Raw genomic sequence first — 18,516 nt, 5'->3', positions numbered from 1 at the left:
GAGAAAGAGTTAGAACTGAACAAGGGTCTCACAAGTTGCCCAGGCTTGCCCAAAACCTGTGATCTTCCTGCCTCCCAAGTACTGAGATGATAGACATGTGCCACTGTATCCAGCTTTTCATGGTCCTTTTTCTTTTTGATGACGTAGAAACCCTTTCAAACTTGCTGCTTGTTGTGTCCTTTGACACCCATATGCCATTAATTTGAGGATGCTTTCTGGCGTAAGATAACATGGGCTTCTTTTTTTCCTTTTGGTTTTATATCTGGAAAGAGCTGTTTATCCAATGAATCTTGGTTCTTTTTAGTGATAAATGGTATATAGAAATAGAGATCTGGTTGTTTGGCATATTTATTGCTATTAGGGTATCTGCTTCTTGGCCCTTTGATAGGGAGAAATAAAAGAGTGGGTTGTTTTGTCTCTGGTAATTCTGAGTTCATAGTGATATTCAATTTAAATTTAGCATGGCAAGGTTTTTCTTTTTTGACTCTATGTCTATTTCTTTGTTGTATTTCTTTTGTCTCAAATGGAAATCTTGCTACCAAATAAAATTAACATGCTAATTTGCTTTCTAACACACACACACACACACACACACACACACACACACACTCATTTTGAAGCTGCAATATCAATATTGCTTCTGAATAAAGTAAAAAAAAATTTTGCATTTTCATCCTTAGAATAGTTTAGAGAAAAGATATATTATCATATCGTGTCTAAATGTCACTTAAAATACTTTTATGTTTTTGTGCTACCAATTTGGTGTGGTTCATTAGTTTTATTTTTTATTTTAGGACTTTATTTTTGAATATGTGAAAGGCACACAATTCAAGAGCCAAATAATGTTTCAGGCTGGATGTGGTGGCACATGCCCGTAATCCCAGTACATGGCAGGCTGAAATAGGAGTATCACAGGTTTGAAACCAGCCTCAGCAACTTAGGCTGTCAGCAACTTAGCAAAACCCTGTTTCAAAATAAATAAAATAAATAGGGCTGGAGGTATAGCTCAGAGGTAGAATACCCCAGGATTCAATTCCTAGCACCACACATGGTTAATAATAATTATAATTATAATAATGGTGATGTTTCAAAACTAAACTTTTTTTTTTTTTTTTGGTGGTACTGGGGGTGGAACCCAGAGGCTTTCTACCTCTGGGCTATACTCCCAGAACTTTTTTATATTTTATTTGGAAAAAGGGTCTCACTAAGTTGCTGAAAGCCTTAGGGTAGCTGAGGCTGGCTTCGAACCCGTGTGGTCCTCCTGTTTCAGCCTCCCAAGCGCGGGGATTACGAGCGTGTGCCATCACGCCTGTCTCAAAACTAAACTTTAAAAAAACATCCAAGCTGGCTGTGTGGCACCTGCCTGTAATCACAGTACTTTGGGAGGCTGAAATAGGAAGATCACTGGTTCAAGACCGGCCTCAGCAACCTTGTGAGACACTGTTTGAAAACAAAAACTTAAAAGGGGCCTGGAAGTATAAACCAAAGGTAGGATGCCATCTCTGTATTCATTCTCCAGTACTGTACACACACACACACGCACGCACGCACGCACACACACACGCACGCAGGTACGCAAATAACTCCACTCAAAATAGCTTAAAATGAAGTATTGTTTTCCTTTGTCATACTCCTTTCAATATCTACTAATATCTTAAGCACAGAAGGATTAACAATAGACAGTGTGTTATTCACTTGAAGCCACATATAAGTAGTTCTAAATTTTACAATTCTAACAAACTATGAGAAAGCACTAGGACTAATCTTTAGAAGTTAGCAGAGAAGTAGATTTCAAACTTGCTTTTGCAGATGTCATATTTTTAAATAAAAATTCCATAAAAATAGAACTGCAGCTCTTACTTGACAGTCATCTTTAAAGAGGCATATAATTGGTAGAGGTTTCATGAATCCATCTTTTATGCCACACAACAAAACTGGCACACATATGCGGTCTGTAGAAAGACATTTGGACATGTGATCTTCAAGTAAAGATAGCTCATTTTTTGTTTGAAATTGATAGAATTTGAAATTTTGATAGAAAGTCATAATTATGTGGTCTTGAATACTATGTTCAGATGTTACTAAGAGGGAGCAATGGTTGTCTGAAGTAGGTAGAGCGTAGTTAGGCAGTTTATTGGCCTACTGTCAACCAGGTGTTAGAAAGGAAGAGCTGTGCCCACAGTGTGTCTTCTTACCCTCCATCACTGCTTTTGGTAGTAATACAAACATTTATTTCAGAGAATGGTATGGGATGATTGAGAATGCTTGTGCTTTAGAACCTTCATTCTGTAAATGAATGTAAAAGAATGTTAATTTTAGTAACAGACTGCCCAAGATTATTAGAATAGATAAAATAGCTGGGCATGGTGGCACACGCTTGTAATCTCAGCACTTGGGAGGCTGAGACAGGAGGATTGCACAGGTTCGAAGCTAACCTCAGCCACTGAATGAGGCTCTCAGCAACTTAGTAAGACCCTGTTTCCAAATAAAGTATAAAATAGGTCTGGGAGTATATCCCGGAGGTAGAAAAGCCCCTGGGTTTCACCTCCAGTACCACACACATAAAAAAAAAAAGAATAGAGCCGGGCGTGGTGGCGCACGCTTGTAATCCCCACGCTTGGGAGGCAGAGACAGGAGGAATGCGCAGGTTCGAAGCCAGCCGCGTGCGCTGGCTTAGGAGACCCTGTTTCCAAATAAAAATGTAAAAATGGGTCTGGGAGTGTAGCCCGGAGGTAGAAGGGCTTCCAGGAACCCCAGTACCACCAAAAAAAAAAAAAAGGAATAGATAAACTAATGGAAAAAAAATGCTCCAAACAGTTGTAAGAGTATGTATAGCCATGTAGCAGCTAGCTATTGTGGTAAGACTGTATAGCCTAATATGGTGATAGTGATAGTTACCTGACATTCATTATATCCTTTCTACATATATGGTATACATTATACATCATCACAGTTAAATCTCACATTAGCTCTTTGATATTGCTACTGGTATCTTCTTTTGCAAGTAAGGAAACTGATATGAAGAAGGACTTAAATCATTTGCTTTGGGTATCACAGCTAGTAAGTGGCTGACCCATGGTTCAAACTCGGGTCCATCTTTAGAGTTGGCACTTAGCTGATTGCCACACCTCACAACTAAATGCAAACAAGTCATAAAATTGAATATATTTTCTGTCACCATGATTAAGGAACTATATGATGTTTGTCCTATAGTAACACTGAGATTGCATACCAAGAGTCATGTCTGTTCATACATTCTTAGATTTCCCCTACAAAGAAATATAGCCGGTCTTGACCCTCTTTGCTGGGAACTGCATTTAGATAGGGCTTTAATAGAGAATTTGAGCTGGGTGTGGTGGTGTACACATGTAATCCCAGTGCTTGGGAGGCTGAGACAGGAGGATCACACAGGTTTGAAGCCAGCCTCAGCTACTTAGTGAGGCTCTCAGCAACTTAGTGAGACCCTGTTTCCAAATAAAGTATAAAAATAGGTCTGGGAGTATAGCCTGGAGGTAGAAAAGCCCCTGGATTCTACCCCCAGTACCACACACACACACACACAAAAAGAATGCCCTTATTATAAAATAGTACTCGTAGCTGTATAAAACCAAGAAACATGCAGTAATATATTTCCCTGTTAAAGATGATTCTCTGAAACATCAAGTTTTCCTACCCTTGTAAAGAATGAAACACTTTTGTCACTGAAAATGGTAGGCATCAAAGATTATTGTTGTAAAAGGGGTTTCCTTTTTACTTAGGAGACTTCAAATTAATTAGATTCCTTCAAACCATCGTCTTTACTACCCCTATGAATATTATGTGTACCCAAATTATTTTCCTCAGTGGTTTTCTGACATTTTGTAAACTGCTCTGAGTGTACTCTGTGTATAAGCTTTATGGGGTATTGCTTTAAATGCCATCACATTTACTGTGAAATAAAGTTCTCATATCTCAAAATGGTGGTTTGAAATTTATCTTCTTTTAAACTGAAAGTCCCATTTGTTTTTCATGATTTTATTTTATTTTATTTTTTGGTGCTAGGGATTGAACCCAGGGGCATTCTACCTCTGAGGTACACCCCTATTTTCTATTTTATTTCTTACTTTGAAACAAGGTCTCAATAAGTTGCTGAGGCTGGCCTTAACCCTGTGATCTTCTTTTGTCAACCTCCCAAGTACTGGTAATATAGACAAGCATTATTAAAGCAGTGTTTAATTGCTTTTAATAAATGATTCAAAAGCATTGGTTTTCAGCAGTTTATTGAAATGTAATTCAAAAGTCATAGGTTATGCCGCAACATATTTTAGATCTTCAATTTCAGTTGAGAAATTGTATCTCCTAGCCATCCTGTTTTGTTTTATGTTTCTCTGCATATTATTTCTCATATTTTATTTTCCTTAAAATTCTACTTTATCACCTCCCTTTTCAGCAATCTACTTTTACCTGGAACTTCAAAGAGAAATAAAGGCAAAGCTACCAGGCATACTCCAGCCACTTCTCACCGCTCTTGCATATAAACTTAATTACAGCTATACCCTTCCCTTCTTATTTTTTTTTTATCATTGGATGTCCTATGTAAGGTTAATCCTTTTTTTTTTTTTATCATTGGATTTCCTATGTAAGGTTAATCCTTTCACTCATTCTCTGAATCCATTTTCCTTCTGCCTATCCAGCAACCTTATACTATTATCTACTTCCTGTATTTCCAACTTTTCCCTCTTTGAATCATTTTCAACAACAATCAAGACATTCTTTTTACACCTCTTAGTTATATATATATATATATATATATATATATATATATATTATATATTATATATTATATATTCGGAGGGATGAAAACCCATCTTTAGGGTTTTTTTCTTCTTTTTCCTTTTTATTGGTACTGGGGATTGAACCTAGAGGCATTCTGTCAACTCAGTTTTTCTTTCTTTTTTTTTCAGAACTGAGGGTTGAACCCAGGGGCATTCTACCTCTGAGCTACGCATGCAGCCCTATTTTTCATTCTTTATTTTGAAAGCCTTTGCTAAGTAGATGAGGCTGTCTGTGAACCTGAATCCTCCTGTCTCAGCTTCCCACGTACTGGGATTACAAGTGTGCACCACAATGCCAGCTAAAATTTTTTGTTTTGAAACAAGGTCTTGCTAAGTTATGGTGTGCTGGCCTCAAATCTGCAATCCTCCTGTCTCAGCTTCCCAAGTATTGAAATTACATGAAGGCAACACCATGCCCAGCTTCTTTTGAACTCTTCCCTCCAGCTAGCACGCTTGCTCTATCTTTAGAACCAAACTACATATTGAATTTTCTGTGCCCACAATTTTTACTTCCTTATTTCTGTGTACTTTATCTTTGTTTATTACTTGTTTTGTTTTGTTTTTTGTAGTGCTGGGGATGGAACTCAGAGGCATACTACCTCTAAGCTGCACCCTCGGCCCTATTTTATTCTTTATTTTGAAACGGTCTCACTAAGTTTCAAAGGGCCTCACTAAGTAGCTGAGGCTATCCTCGAGCCGTGATCCTCCTGTCTCAGCCTCCCAAATGCTGGGATTACAAGTGTGCGCCACCATGCCCAGCTATTTATTGCATTCTTGATTCTAACTCTACTACATCTCCCTTTTTAGCTATATCAAATAGACTGGTTTAGATCTTTGACCTATCAGCATTTGACCCTGTCAGTCATCCTTGAAATACCCTACATTCTTGGTTTCTGAAATGCCCTACACTCTGGTTATTTGGTAGATCTCTTTCTCAGGTTTTCTTTCCTCTCTCCTACCCTCATCCCTCTCCCCTTGATTTATTTAGCTAAAGATTTATCAATTTTGCTTATTTTTTTTCAGAGTAACAAGTTTGGGCTTTAATATTTCCTGTGGTCTGTTTTCTTTCATTTAGCCTAGTTTTTTCCCTTATATTTAAGTTTATTTTACTTTTTCTAATTTCATAATGACTAGACCATTTATTTTCTTAATTTATTTGGTACTGACATTCTACCTCAGAGCCCTATTTTTTTTCTTTATTTTGAAACAGGGTCTCATTGGGATTACAGGCATGTACCACCATGCCCAACTCTGGTAAACACATTTAGATGAAATTGGCTAGTGTTCTAGCCAGTCATTAGAAGCCCAGAATTGAAATTTGGGGAGGATATTAGAGATTGAGGACTAATTCAGCCAGAGGTGATAATCAAGAGATCTAACCATAAGGGTATCACATCTGTACTCTGTCCTATACCATATCCTTATATATATACTATGTCCTACTCAGTGAGTACTTATTACATATAATCATTTAATTCTTTATGTGTGTGGGGGAGCTACTAGGGGCATTCTACCTCTGAGACATACCCCAACCCTATTTTATTTTTTTATTGGAGACAGGTTCTCCCTAAGTTAATACAAGCCTCACTGAGTTGCTGAGGCTGGTTTCAAACCTGCTATCCTCCTGTCTTAGCCTCCCAAGTACTGGAATTTTTTTTTTTTTTTTTTGTACTGGGGGTGGAACCCAGGGGCTTTCTATCCCCGGGCTATACTCCCAGACCTATTTTATATTTGGAAACAGGGTTTCACTAAGTTGCTGAGAGCCTCACTCAGTAGCTGAGGCTGGCTTTGAACCTATGCAGTCCTCCTGTCTCAGCCTCCCAAGCGCTGGGATTACAAGCGTGTGCCACCACGCCCTGGCTTGCTTTTTTTTTTTTTTTTTTTTTTTTTTTTTTTTTTTTTTTTTTAACGGTCTAAATTTCTGAATTTGGATGTGAACTTTTTTTTGTGTGTGTGGTGCTGGGATGGAACCCAGGGACATTCTACATCCAAGCTACACCCCTAGCCGTATTTTTTATTTTTTATCTTGAAACAGGGTCTCACTGAATTGCAGAGGGCCTCACTAAGTAGCTGAGGCTGCCCTTGAACCACAATCCTCCTGTTTCAGCCTCCCAAATGCTGGGATTGCAAGCTTACGTCACCACACCCAGCTGTTTATAGAACCTTCAATCCTCCTCTTTTAGCATCCCAAATACTGGGACTACAAGCATGTGGCACCATTCTTGGCTTTCATCTCATTTAATTTTTACAATAATCCTCCGAAACCTCACTGAATTTCTGGGTCATCCAGCCACTTCATTTATACAGCTATTGTAAAGAGCAGGTCTATTTGAACTACAGAGCTGTTACTCTTCCTAGTATACAGTTCTCGGTACCATTAATATATTGGTACTTAAAGATCTTACATGAGCTGGGTGTGGTGACACATGCCTTTAATCCTAAAACTTGAGAGGCTGAGGCAGGAGGATTGAAAGTTCAAAGCCAGCCTCAACAATTTAGTGAGACTGTTTCCAAATAAAAAATAAAACAGGTGTGAGAGTGTAGTTCAGAGGTCAAATGCCCCTGGATTCAATCCCTAGTGCTACCAAAAAAAAAGGGGGGGGGGAAGACTACACATGAGGTGAAGAAATCTTTTATTACATTTTGGATAATATGAAAAGACTATAATTCTTTTAATTAATGTGTAGTATATCAATAAACTCAGTGTGTTTATCCTGGAAGCAACCTTCTGTAGCTCAAAAAGGGCAGAGATACTAAGAGTGTCAATGACCTGGCGTGTTGGCCCATACCTGTAATCTAAATGTTTGTGAGGCTGAGAAAGATCTAAGCTTGGAGGCCAACCTCAACAGCTTAGTGAGACCCTGTTTCAAAATAAAAGATAAGAGCTTGTTGTGGTGGCACATGTTTATAATTCCAGTACCTGGGAGGCTGAGACAGGAGGATTGCAGGTTCAAAGACAACCTCAGCTACTTAGACCCTGTTTCAAAATAAAAAATACAAAAATAGGGCTAGGGATGTAACTTGGAGGCAGGTATCCCTGGGTTTCACCCCCAAGTACCACCCCCCCCCCAAAAAAAAAGAGCTGAGGGTGTAGCTCAGAGGTAGAATGTTCCTGGGTTCAATCTTTAGTACTACAGAGAAAAAATAAAAAGTATCTGTGATTACAAACTGTAATGGAAATTGAATAGTTACATGGTATATATGGTTTATTGGGTGGGGAGATTTGAAGTAGCAAGTTTCTTAGAAAATTCAAATTAAGCCAGGAGCAGTGGCATGCACCTGTAGTACCAGCTACTCTGGATGCTGAGGCCAAAGGATTGCTTGAGCCCAGGATTTCATATCCAGTCTGGGTAAATACTGGAGACTGGCTCAAACAGGAAAAAAAAAAAAAAAAAAAAAAAAATCACACATATGTTTTGAAGACCTTAACATAATTTTTGTTTGTTTGTTTTTTGTTTTTTGTGGTACTGGGGTTCCTGGAAGCCCTTCTACCTCCGGGCTACACTACCAGACCTAGTTTTACATTTTTATTTGGAAACAGGGTCTCCTAAGCCAGTGCACGCGGCTGGCTTCGAACCTGCGTGATCCTCCTGTCTCTGCCTCCCAAGGGCGGGGATTACAAGCATGCGCCACCACACCTGGCTTAACATAATTTTTTAAAAAAATATGTATTTACCAACTGAAGAGGATGTGTTTTTCTAGGACACTCAGATAATCAGAATGTTTATTTAGATTGTGATGGTATACTCCTGTGATCTCCTGTTACTAGGATTGAACACAGGGACATTCTCCCTCTGAACAATAAGCCTACCCCTTTTTATTTTTTATATTGAAACAGGGCCTAAGTTGCTGAATGTGGCTTCAAACCTGTGAAACCACAGGTTTATCTCTGTTTTAGCTTCCCTCATACTAGAATTATAGGCATGTGCCACCACAATCACTTTGTTTCAAAATAAAAAGGCCTGGGATGTAACTCAATGATAGAGTTCCCTTGGTACCAAAAAGAAAAAAGAAAGAAAAAAAGAATATGCTCAAGTTCTGTCCCTTCCCCAGCATAAGATCCCGCGTTAATCTCCAGCACCACAAAAGAACAACAACAAAAAAATTAATCCGAAAAGTAATTTTTTTTTTAATGGTACTGAAGGTGGAACCCAGGGGCTTTTCTACCTTCAGGTTATACTCCCAGACCTATTTTATACTTAATTTGGAAACAGGGTCTCACTAAGTTGCTGAGAGCCTCACTAAGTACCTGAGGCTGGCTTTGAACCTGTGCAATCCTCCTGTTTTAGCCTCCCAAACGCTGGGATTACAAGTGCGTGTCACCACACCTGGCTCATTTACTTTAAACATTATTTTGTAGTAGAATTTGCCTTTCTACCAGTTTGGTAATGTAGAAAGATACTTACTATAACAAGTTGTAAGTTTTTCCAAACTTTTCTTTAGTTGTATGAAAGCAGTTTGTCACTTTTAGGATAGTTGATTTAGTAGATTAGACTCATTGACTATGAGTTCTAAAAGTAGTAAGATTTTTGTTCTACTAAGAAAAATGGTTCCTTTATGGAAACAATTATTTTTACACTATTACCAAATCAGTGGAAATAGTATTTGTAATTTAGAGAGACTGGCTTAGGGTCCTGTTTTTAACTGGGATTTTAGTATAAAACAGTGGACTTCAAGAAGCAAGTAATCTGAGCTCTACTCCCAGCTCTGCTAATTTACTGACTTGGTTAAACTTTTAGGGCATTAGTACAAGTATCTGTCTCTTGATTGTTAACTAAACTTCTTTTCTTTTCCCAAACTGTAAAATATTTTCCTAATGTCCCTTTCACCTCTAAAATTTAGATTTCTTCATTCTGTTTGAATGTTTCTTCATTCTGTTTGAATGTCTCTCTCCCCCCATTAAAGGGGGAAAAGTATTGCCTTTTTTTTCCTTCCAACTTACGTCTCCATCCTTTTTCCTGTCCTCTCCATTTCTTGTTCATTATTGAGTTTATTTTATTTTATTTTATTTATTTTGCCATACTGAGGTTGGAACCCAGGGGCATTCTATCTCCGAGCTATACCCCCAGCCCTATTTTTTATTTTGAAACAGGGTCTCACTGAGTTGCAATGGGCTTGGGCTTCACTATGTACCTCAGGCTGTCCATGAACTGTGATCCTCCTGCCTCAGCCTCCAAAATGCTGAGATTACAAGTGTACGTCACCATGCCCAGCTGTATTTTTTAATTTTAAAATTAATATATCAGAGCCAGATGTGGTTGCACAGGCCTCTAGTCTTAGGAGAATCACAGGTTCGAGGACAGCATCAGCAATGTAGTAAGACTTCAGCAACATAGTGAGACCCTGTTTCAAAATGAAAACTGGGAAGAAAAAAAAAAGGCTTGTGGTATAGCTTGTAGGTGAAATGCCCTGGGTTCAATCCCTAGAACTAAAAAGAAAAGTATCATATGTAACTGTTCACCCATTTAAAGTTGAATGGTTTTTGGTATATTGGTTGGGTTGAATATCCTTTACCATGGTCAATTTTCAAACATTTTATTAACCCCAAAGTAATTTCTGGACCTCTTAGGTATCACACTTTCTATTCACCAACTCTAACAGAACACAATATTTTTTTGTCTGTATTGTAGGATATGTAGCCTTTGTGACTGGCTTTTTCACTTAGCATAACGTTCTTAAGGTTCATCCATGTTGTAGCATTTATCATACTTGATTTGAATGGATGTTCCTCTTTTTATTTGTCTGATCCTCAGTGCTGCTATGAACACCTCTGTGCATATTTCTGTGGAAAAAAAAAATGTTTTAATCCTCCTGGACCTTATGTACCTAGTTGCTTAAATATGTTTAAGCTTTTGAGGAATTTCCAAGATTATTTTCCAAACTGGCAATAACCATTTTTTCTTTTTATACTGGGGATTGAACCCAGGGACATTTTACCCCTCAGCTACATCCCCAGCTCAGTTTTTCTGTTTTTTGTTTGTTGGTTGGTTTTGGTACTGGGACTAGAACCTAGGAGCCTTCTACCTCTGGGCTACATCCCCAACCCAGTTTTTTTTATTTACTTATTTATTTATTTATTTATTTATTTTTGTGGGTCTGGGGGTGGAACCCAGGGGCATTCGACCTCCGAACTACACCCCCTGCCCTATTTTTTTATTCTTTATTTTGAAACCGGTTCCCATTGAGTTGCAGAGGGTCTCACTAAGTAGCTGAGGCTGTCCACGAACTACGATCCTCAGGTCTCAACCTCCTGAATGCTGGGATTACAAGTGTGCGCCACCACACCCGGCTCCAGTTTTGTTTTTTTATTTAGAAACGGGGTTTCACTAAGTTGCTGAGGCTGGCTTCCAACCTGCAATCTTCCTGTCTCAGCCTCCCAAGTACTGAGACTACAGGAGAGTGCCACTATGCTCAGCTTCTCAGCCATTTTAATTTTGAAACAGCGTCTCTCCAATTTGCTGAGATTGGCCTCAAACCTGTGATCCTCCCATCTTAGCCTCCCAGGGGGGTGGGAGTCTGTGCATTGCCTCATTACTTGCCAGGTAGAAATGATAGGTTCCTTACATATCTTTTGTTGACACACTGGTGGTGGTGGTGGGGGGTACTGCTGGTTAGATTATGCTGCCCAGGTGAACCATCCTGGCCTATAAAGGGAGGAATACCTTATTTTACCTCTCCCCACGTGTTTTCCACAAGTCCTCTTTGTCACTGGGCCAGGGATAAAAGCCCCAGCTCCCGCTTGGGCCTTCTCTGATGTATACCAACAGTTAGTCAGATGTACCGCATCATAACTTGGCAAGCATAGAACTAATTAGTCCCAGCCCTGTCATTTGGCCTCTAATTGGATGTTATTCTCTTACCCTTTTTCTCCCTCCCTCCCTTTGCTCCTCCCCTCCCTCCCTCCCTTTCTTTCTTTATATTCTTACTTTCTTAGTTTCTTACTTTCTTTTACTGGGGCTGGAACCTAGGAGCATTCTACCTCCAAGCTACACCCCAGCCTAATTTTATTTTTATTTTAAAACAGAGTCTTGATGAGCATCTCATTATTTGGAGAGGCTATCCTTGAACCTATAATCCTCAGGTCTCAGCTTTCCAAGTATTGGAATTACAGGCATGTGCCACCACAGATGGCTTACTATTTCTTTTTTCTTTTTCTGCATACTGGGGATAGAACCCAGGGGCGTTCTATCTCCAAGCTACACCCCCTTTATTTTGAAACCTGGCCTCACTAACTAGCTAAGGCTGTCAACGAACTGCAACCCTCCTGTCTCAGCCTTCCAAATACTGGGATTAAAAGCACCACCACACCCAGCTCACTGGATGTTTAAAATTGGTACATTCTGATTAAAAATTAGCTTTTTTGTCCTTAGATTTTTTTTTTTTTTTTTTTTTTTTTTTTTTTTTTTTAGTATTAGCTGTGTCTCATTACTTTCTCTTTAATCATGTTAAGTTTAGGCAGCCACCTCATTTCATATGCTAAGAGCATCCTCTTTTTTTTGTATAAGGGATTGAACCCAGGGGCATTCTACCTCTAAGCTACACTTCCAGCCCTTTTATAGTTTTAATTTTGAAACAGGGTCTCACTAAGTTGCTGAGGCTGGCCTTGAATCTGTAATCTTCCTGTTTCTTCCTCTCAAGTACTGGGCTTATTTTAATCTTAAATGTTATGATAATTTTTATCAGTTAACCTTTATGACAAAATACACATATTCAAAATGTGTTCTGTATTATACAAGAAATATAGTGAGCCAGGAGGTGGCGCATGCTTGTAATCCTCGTAGTTGGGAGGCTGAGACAGGAGGATCGCAGGTTTGAAGCCAGCCTTGGCAACTTTGTGAGGCCCTCCAAAACTTAGTGAGACTCTATTTCCAAATAAGAAATAAAATCAGGTTGGGGGTATAACTTGGAGGTAGAATGCCTCTGGTTCAATTCCCAGTACCAAAAATATATAGAAAGGGGTGGGGGAAGGGAGAGAGAAAGGATGTTCTAAAACTGAGCATTTGATTTTTGTTTTATTGTTTTTGCAGTGCTGGGGATCAAATCCAGTTCCTTGGCTTGCTAATAAGCAGTCATTCTACCACAGAGCTACATGCCCAGCCCCTACACTTAATTTTTATTCACACTCTTTCTGGTGTGAATAAACAGCCAACATAGATTGAATGCTACTTTATGCCAGGAATTGTGCTAATTTAATCCTCCTGATTTTTTTATTAGTGTAATTTCCATGGTTACTGATTTTCAGATGAGAAAACTGAAGCATTAAAGAGGTGAAATAACTTGAACAAAATTTAATGCCTGGCAGGTACATGGAGGAATACAAATCTAAAAACCCAAAATTTAGACAGGTATAGTGACACATACCTGTAATCTCGGTACTTGGGAGACTGAGACAGAATTGCAGGTTTGAGACCAGCCTCAGCAATTTAGTGAGACCCTGTTTGAAAACAAAACAAACAAAAACAGGTCTAGGGATGTAGCTGAGTGGTAGAATGCTTCTGGGTTCAGTTGCCAGCATTGCCACAAGAGAAAAAAATCATCTAAGACTTGTCTAATTAAGTTATTCTGTTTTATCAAGTAGGTTACAGTCTTTATTTTGCAAAAATATAACTATTAAACAAAATCTTAGGATTTCCCCCCCTTAAAGTCTAAGTTTAGCAACCACCAGTTTCATAAGCATGTATATATAATATTTTGTCAGTTGTTTAAAACAAAAGAATGGGCCGTGTGTGGTGGCGCACACTTGTAATCCCAGCATTTGGGAGGCTGAGACCAGAGGATCGCAAACAGCCTCAGCTACTTAGTGAGACCCTCTGCAACTTAGACCTGGTTTCAAAATAAAGAATAAAAAATAGGGCAGGGGGTGTAGCTCAGGGGTCGAATGCCCCTAGGTTCTATCCCCAGACCCGCTAAATAAACAAACAAACAAAAGGGTGGGCCAGACATGATGGCCCACACTTGTAATCTCAGTACTTGAGATTCTTAAGATAGGAGGATAGCAGATTTGAAGCTAGCCTCAGCAATTAGTGAGATTTTCAGCAACTTAGACCCTATTTACAAATAATAAAAGGGCTAGGAATGTAGCTCAGAGGTAGAATGCCCCTGAGTTCAGTCCCCATTACCACAAAAATAGATAAAAGGATGGGAAGGAAGTTATTTCTGAATTACATTTTACACTAATAATTATAGTTAATAATTGAGACTTGAACATGCTCCAAATGAAATATGTTGCCATACATACATATTCATCTGTACACAATATGGAAAGAAATTGGGTAATTTTGCTTTTTGTTTTTTAAACTATTATCTAATTCATAGAAATTTCAGGTTATGCTTTCTAGCTTCAGAACTTTCTATGTTATTTTTACTTTTTTTTCCAAGTTTTGCCTCACTGTATGCTATTGCAGTATGTCCAAAATCTATTTGTCCATGTAATAGTTTCCATAAGCTTATGTTGGAAAATCCACGGTGTAAACGGCTTATTTCAGTCTAATCTTCATGTTAGTGTCATCTTGAATTTTCAGCTATGTTAGACCCTGTACCATATGTGTAACAATTTGGTGTGTGTGTGTGTGTGTGTGTGTGTGTGTGTGCGCGCGCGTGTGTGTGTGTGTGTTTTGGGTAGTGGTACTGGTGTTCCTGGAAGCCCTTCTACCTCCGGGCTACACTCCCAGACCTATTTTTACATTTTTATTTGGAAACAGGGTCTCCTAAGCCAGTGCGCGCAGCTGGCTTTGAACCTGCGCGATCCTCCTGTCTCTGCCTCCCAAGCACGGGGATTACAAGCGTGCACCACCATGCCCAGCCTATTATTATTTATTTTAAAATGTGGTCTCACTGAGTTGCAAAGGGCCTCACTAAGTACCCAAGGCTGTCCACGAACTGTGATCCTCCTGTCTAAACCTCCTGAATGCTGGGATTATAAGCGTGCACCACCATGCCCGGCTTTTTTAAAATTTTTTATTGGTGCATTATAGTCATACAATGTATGACTCCATCTTAATGGAGTACAAGATGGTGGAGGCATACATGCACACATTACCTGTTACGGGTTGAACTGTTATGGTTTGGGAAACTGTCCCCGGGGACCTTTGTTAGGCTCCTGGGAACAATTCCCAAAGAGAAACTGCGGGTTCTTGTCCTGAGCTAAGGATAGATATGCAATAGCCCAGACTCTTGCTGAAGATTTAAAGGAGTTTATTAAAAAGATAGAAATACTGAAGACAGTTACAGCCCCGTGCCATTCAGGAGTGGCATGGGGGGGGGGTTCAAATGAATTGACCGAAGATTTCTGGACACAGATATTATTATAGCCAGTCTCCTAACCCAACCAGATCTGCCCCCTCTAGGGCCCGCCCTTTTGATATGGGGGGGTTCCTTCCTTCCAGTTTGTCCTGTTTTTAGTACCGACCCCCAAGCCTTTTGTTACACCCCAAATGTGTTATTTGATCATTAGATTCTGGTATCTCTTGAAGGCTTAGGACATCCTCCCATGATTATCGAAGTCTGGGATCTCCTGAAGGTTTATGGCATCCTTTCACTTCCTTGGGAAATCTTTACACTGAAAAAAGCCCTGAAACTATCTCTGTTGTCTTGCTACTCTCCCTTGGTGCCTGGAGTCCTGTAACCCCTTTCTCTGAAGCTCCTGGCTTCTTTACTGCCAAAGATATATTTGAAAAATTGAAAATATTTCCCAATACTGGTACATTAATACATTTTGAAGCCTCTTCCCGATACTGGTACATTACCCAGTTAGCCCTTACCCAATTCCAGCCCCATTCCTTTCCCCCTCCCTCCTCCTCATGTTTGGCTTAATGATTGACTTTGATATGTTTGTTAATGTACATTATGAACATTAGAGAATTTACCTCTTTTCCCCTCCCATCCCCTCAGGTCGCCTTACTTGCTCATCTATAGTATCTCCTTCATCTAGAGTTCCTCCTATTACCCATTTGCTCCCTGGCTTTCGTATACTAGGGAAAGCATCCAATTTCTTTTTGTGACTGACTAATCTCACTTAGCATAATGTTCTCCAGTTTCATCCATTTCCCTTTAAATGACATAATTATGTTTTCTTTCTAGCTGAATAAAATTCCATTGTGTGCATATCACAGTTTTGTAATCCATTCATCTATTGATGGATATCTTGGCTGGTTCCATGGTTTGGCAATTGTGAATTGTACATCTGTGAACATAGATACACATGCATTAGTTTGGTAGTTTGGTTTTTATTCTTTGGGGTATATATTCAGAAGTGGTATTGCTGGATCATATGGTAAATTTTCACTCTTCTGAGGATCCTCCATACAGTTTTCCAAAGTGGTTGCACTAATTTGCAATTCCACGGACATTGTATTAGAGATCCAACTTCTCCACAAGTTGTTAACTCCAGGTTATACTCCCAGACCCTTTTTATGCTTTATTTGGAAACAGGGTCTCACTAAGTTGCTGAGAGCCTCACTCAGTAGCTGAGGCTTGGCTTCGAATCTGTGCAATCCTCCTGTCTCAGCCTCCCAAGCACTGGGATTACAAGTGTGAGCCACTACGCTGGGTTTGTTTATGTTTTGAATGATTGCCATTCTAGTTGGAGTTAGGTGAAATCTCAGGGTAGTTTTGATTTGCATCTCTGTTGCTAATGATGTTGAGTATTTTTTCAGGCATTTATTGGCTATCTGAATTTCTTTTGTGAAGTGTCTATTTAGTTCATTTGCCTTTTTTTTTTTTTTTTTTTTTTTTTTGGTGCTGGTACTGGGGGTGGAACCCAGGGTCTTTACCTCCGGGCTATACTCCCAGACCTATTTTATATTTTATTTGGAAACAGGGTCTCACTAAGTTGCTGAGAGCTTTACCAAGTAGCTGGGGCTGGCTTTGAACCTATGAGATCATCCTGTCTCAGCCTCCCAAGTGCGGGGATTACAAGGGTGTGCCACCATGCCCGGCTCACGTGCCCATTTTTTTATTGGGTTGTTTTCTTTGGGGGGGGGATATTTGTTTTCTTAATGCTGAGTTTCTTGAGTTCTCTGTATATTCTAGATATTGATCCTCTATCAGAGGAGTAGGTGGCAAAAATCTTACCCATTTCTACTATTAATCTAAATGTAAGTGTAGGATATAGTTTGCTTCCTTTTCCTGTCATCTCACATGTGGTGCTTTTCCTCTTCCTCTGCATTTGCTCACTTTGATTTCTTGTCCTTCTAGGATTAGGAAAAATAGAAATCGATGAAGGAAAGATTTGTAATAGTAGAACAACCACAATCGCAGTAAAAAAAAAAATTTTTTTTTTTGAGGTACTGGGGATGGAACCCAAGAGCATTGCACCTCCAAGCTACTATACCCCCAGCCCTACCTTTTTATTTTTTTTTATTTTTTTAATTTTTGAAATAGGGTATCACTGAGTTGTGAAGGACCTAAGTAACTGAGGCTGTCCACAAACCGCACTCCTCCCATCTCAGCCTCCCAAATGCTGGGATTGCTCCACCAGGCCCAGCCTTGCAGTTACTGTTTCTGTAGCATTGCTTATGTTCCTTAGTTACTATTCAGGACATTCAGAACTCATGGATTGTGCATTTCGTTCTTTCAGCAGAAGAAAGTTAGGAACAGAGTTTTGCAACTACTCAGGTTCACCAGCTATAAATGATAGAACCAAGATGCAAATCCAGCATTCTGTCCCCAGAGTCTAAGGTGTCAACCACTTTACTGCTTTTATATACTGTTAGAAGATAGTAAGCATACTCCCTAGTAGCCAGTGTTTAAATCAAACCCTTGCCCTTCAGAGATTTTTTAAGTATGACATGTTTTACATAGATGGGAGAGGGCAATTGTGCCTGTATACCTTTTCCTTGCAGGAGAGTAGGAGGGATTGAGGTAGAATACCGATTACTCTAAGCAGGACTCCTTTTCTGATCTTTTAACTCTTTAATCATTGATGATGGATTGCTTGGGAGGCTAAGACAGGAGGATCACACAGGTTCAAAGCCAGTCTCAGCTACTGAGTGAGGTTCTCAGCAACTTAGTGAGACCCTGTTTCCAAATAAAGTATAATATAGTTCTGGGAGTGTAGCCCGAAGGTAGAAAAGCTCCTGGGTTCTGACCCAAGTACCACAAAAAAATAAATAAAAAGTAGTATGGTGTCTCTTTGGGTACCCTATTCCCTCCACCCAAACTAAGATTAAAGTAGTTTTATTTTAAGAGCCTATTGCACATTTTTCACACATGCTCTTTAATTTTTTGCCTTTATACCTTTGTTTTTGTTATGTTTTTTGGGGGTGGTATTGGGGTTCCTGGAAGCCCTTCCACCTATGGACTACACTCCCAGACCTATTTTATACTTTTTTTTTCCCCTTTGGAAACAGGGTCTCTTAAGCCAACATGGCTGGCTTCGAACCTGCGCAATCCTCCTGTCTCTGCCTCCCAAGCCCAGGGATTACAAGCGTGCACCACCACACCCGGCTACCTTTGTTCATTTGATGATGCCTGGATTATGACTGTCACTTGCTCTGAAGCATCCCAATCAAAATAAGCACTCTTGATGGCCCAGCTTTAGAAGCAGAAGCTAGTTTCCTCTGGTACAGCATGTATATGAAGCACTTTCTATGGTAGCCTCCTTATTTTCTTCCTCTTTCTCTCATTCCTATGAGAGAAAAATTAGTAAATATGTTAATTGGTGGTCTGCTTAAATCAGTCCTAGCTGCATGGTGTCTCTTGA

The sequence above is a fragment of the Muscardinus avellanarius genome, assembly GCF_963383645.1.
Source record: "Muscardinus avellanarius genome assembly, chromosome: 1".
Lineage (NCBI taxonomy): Eukaryota > Metazoa > Chordata > Mammalia > Rodentia > Gliridae > Muscardinus > Muscardinus avellanarius.
Note: the sequence above shows the minus strand (reverse complement) of the source record.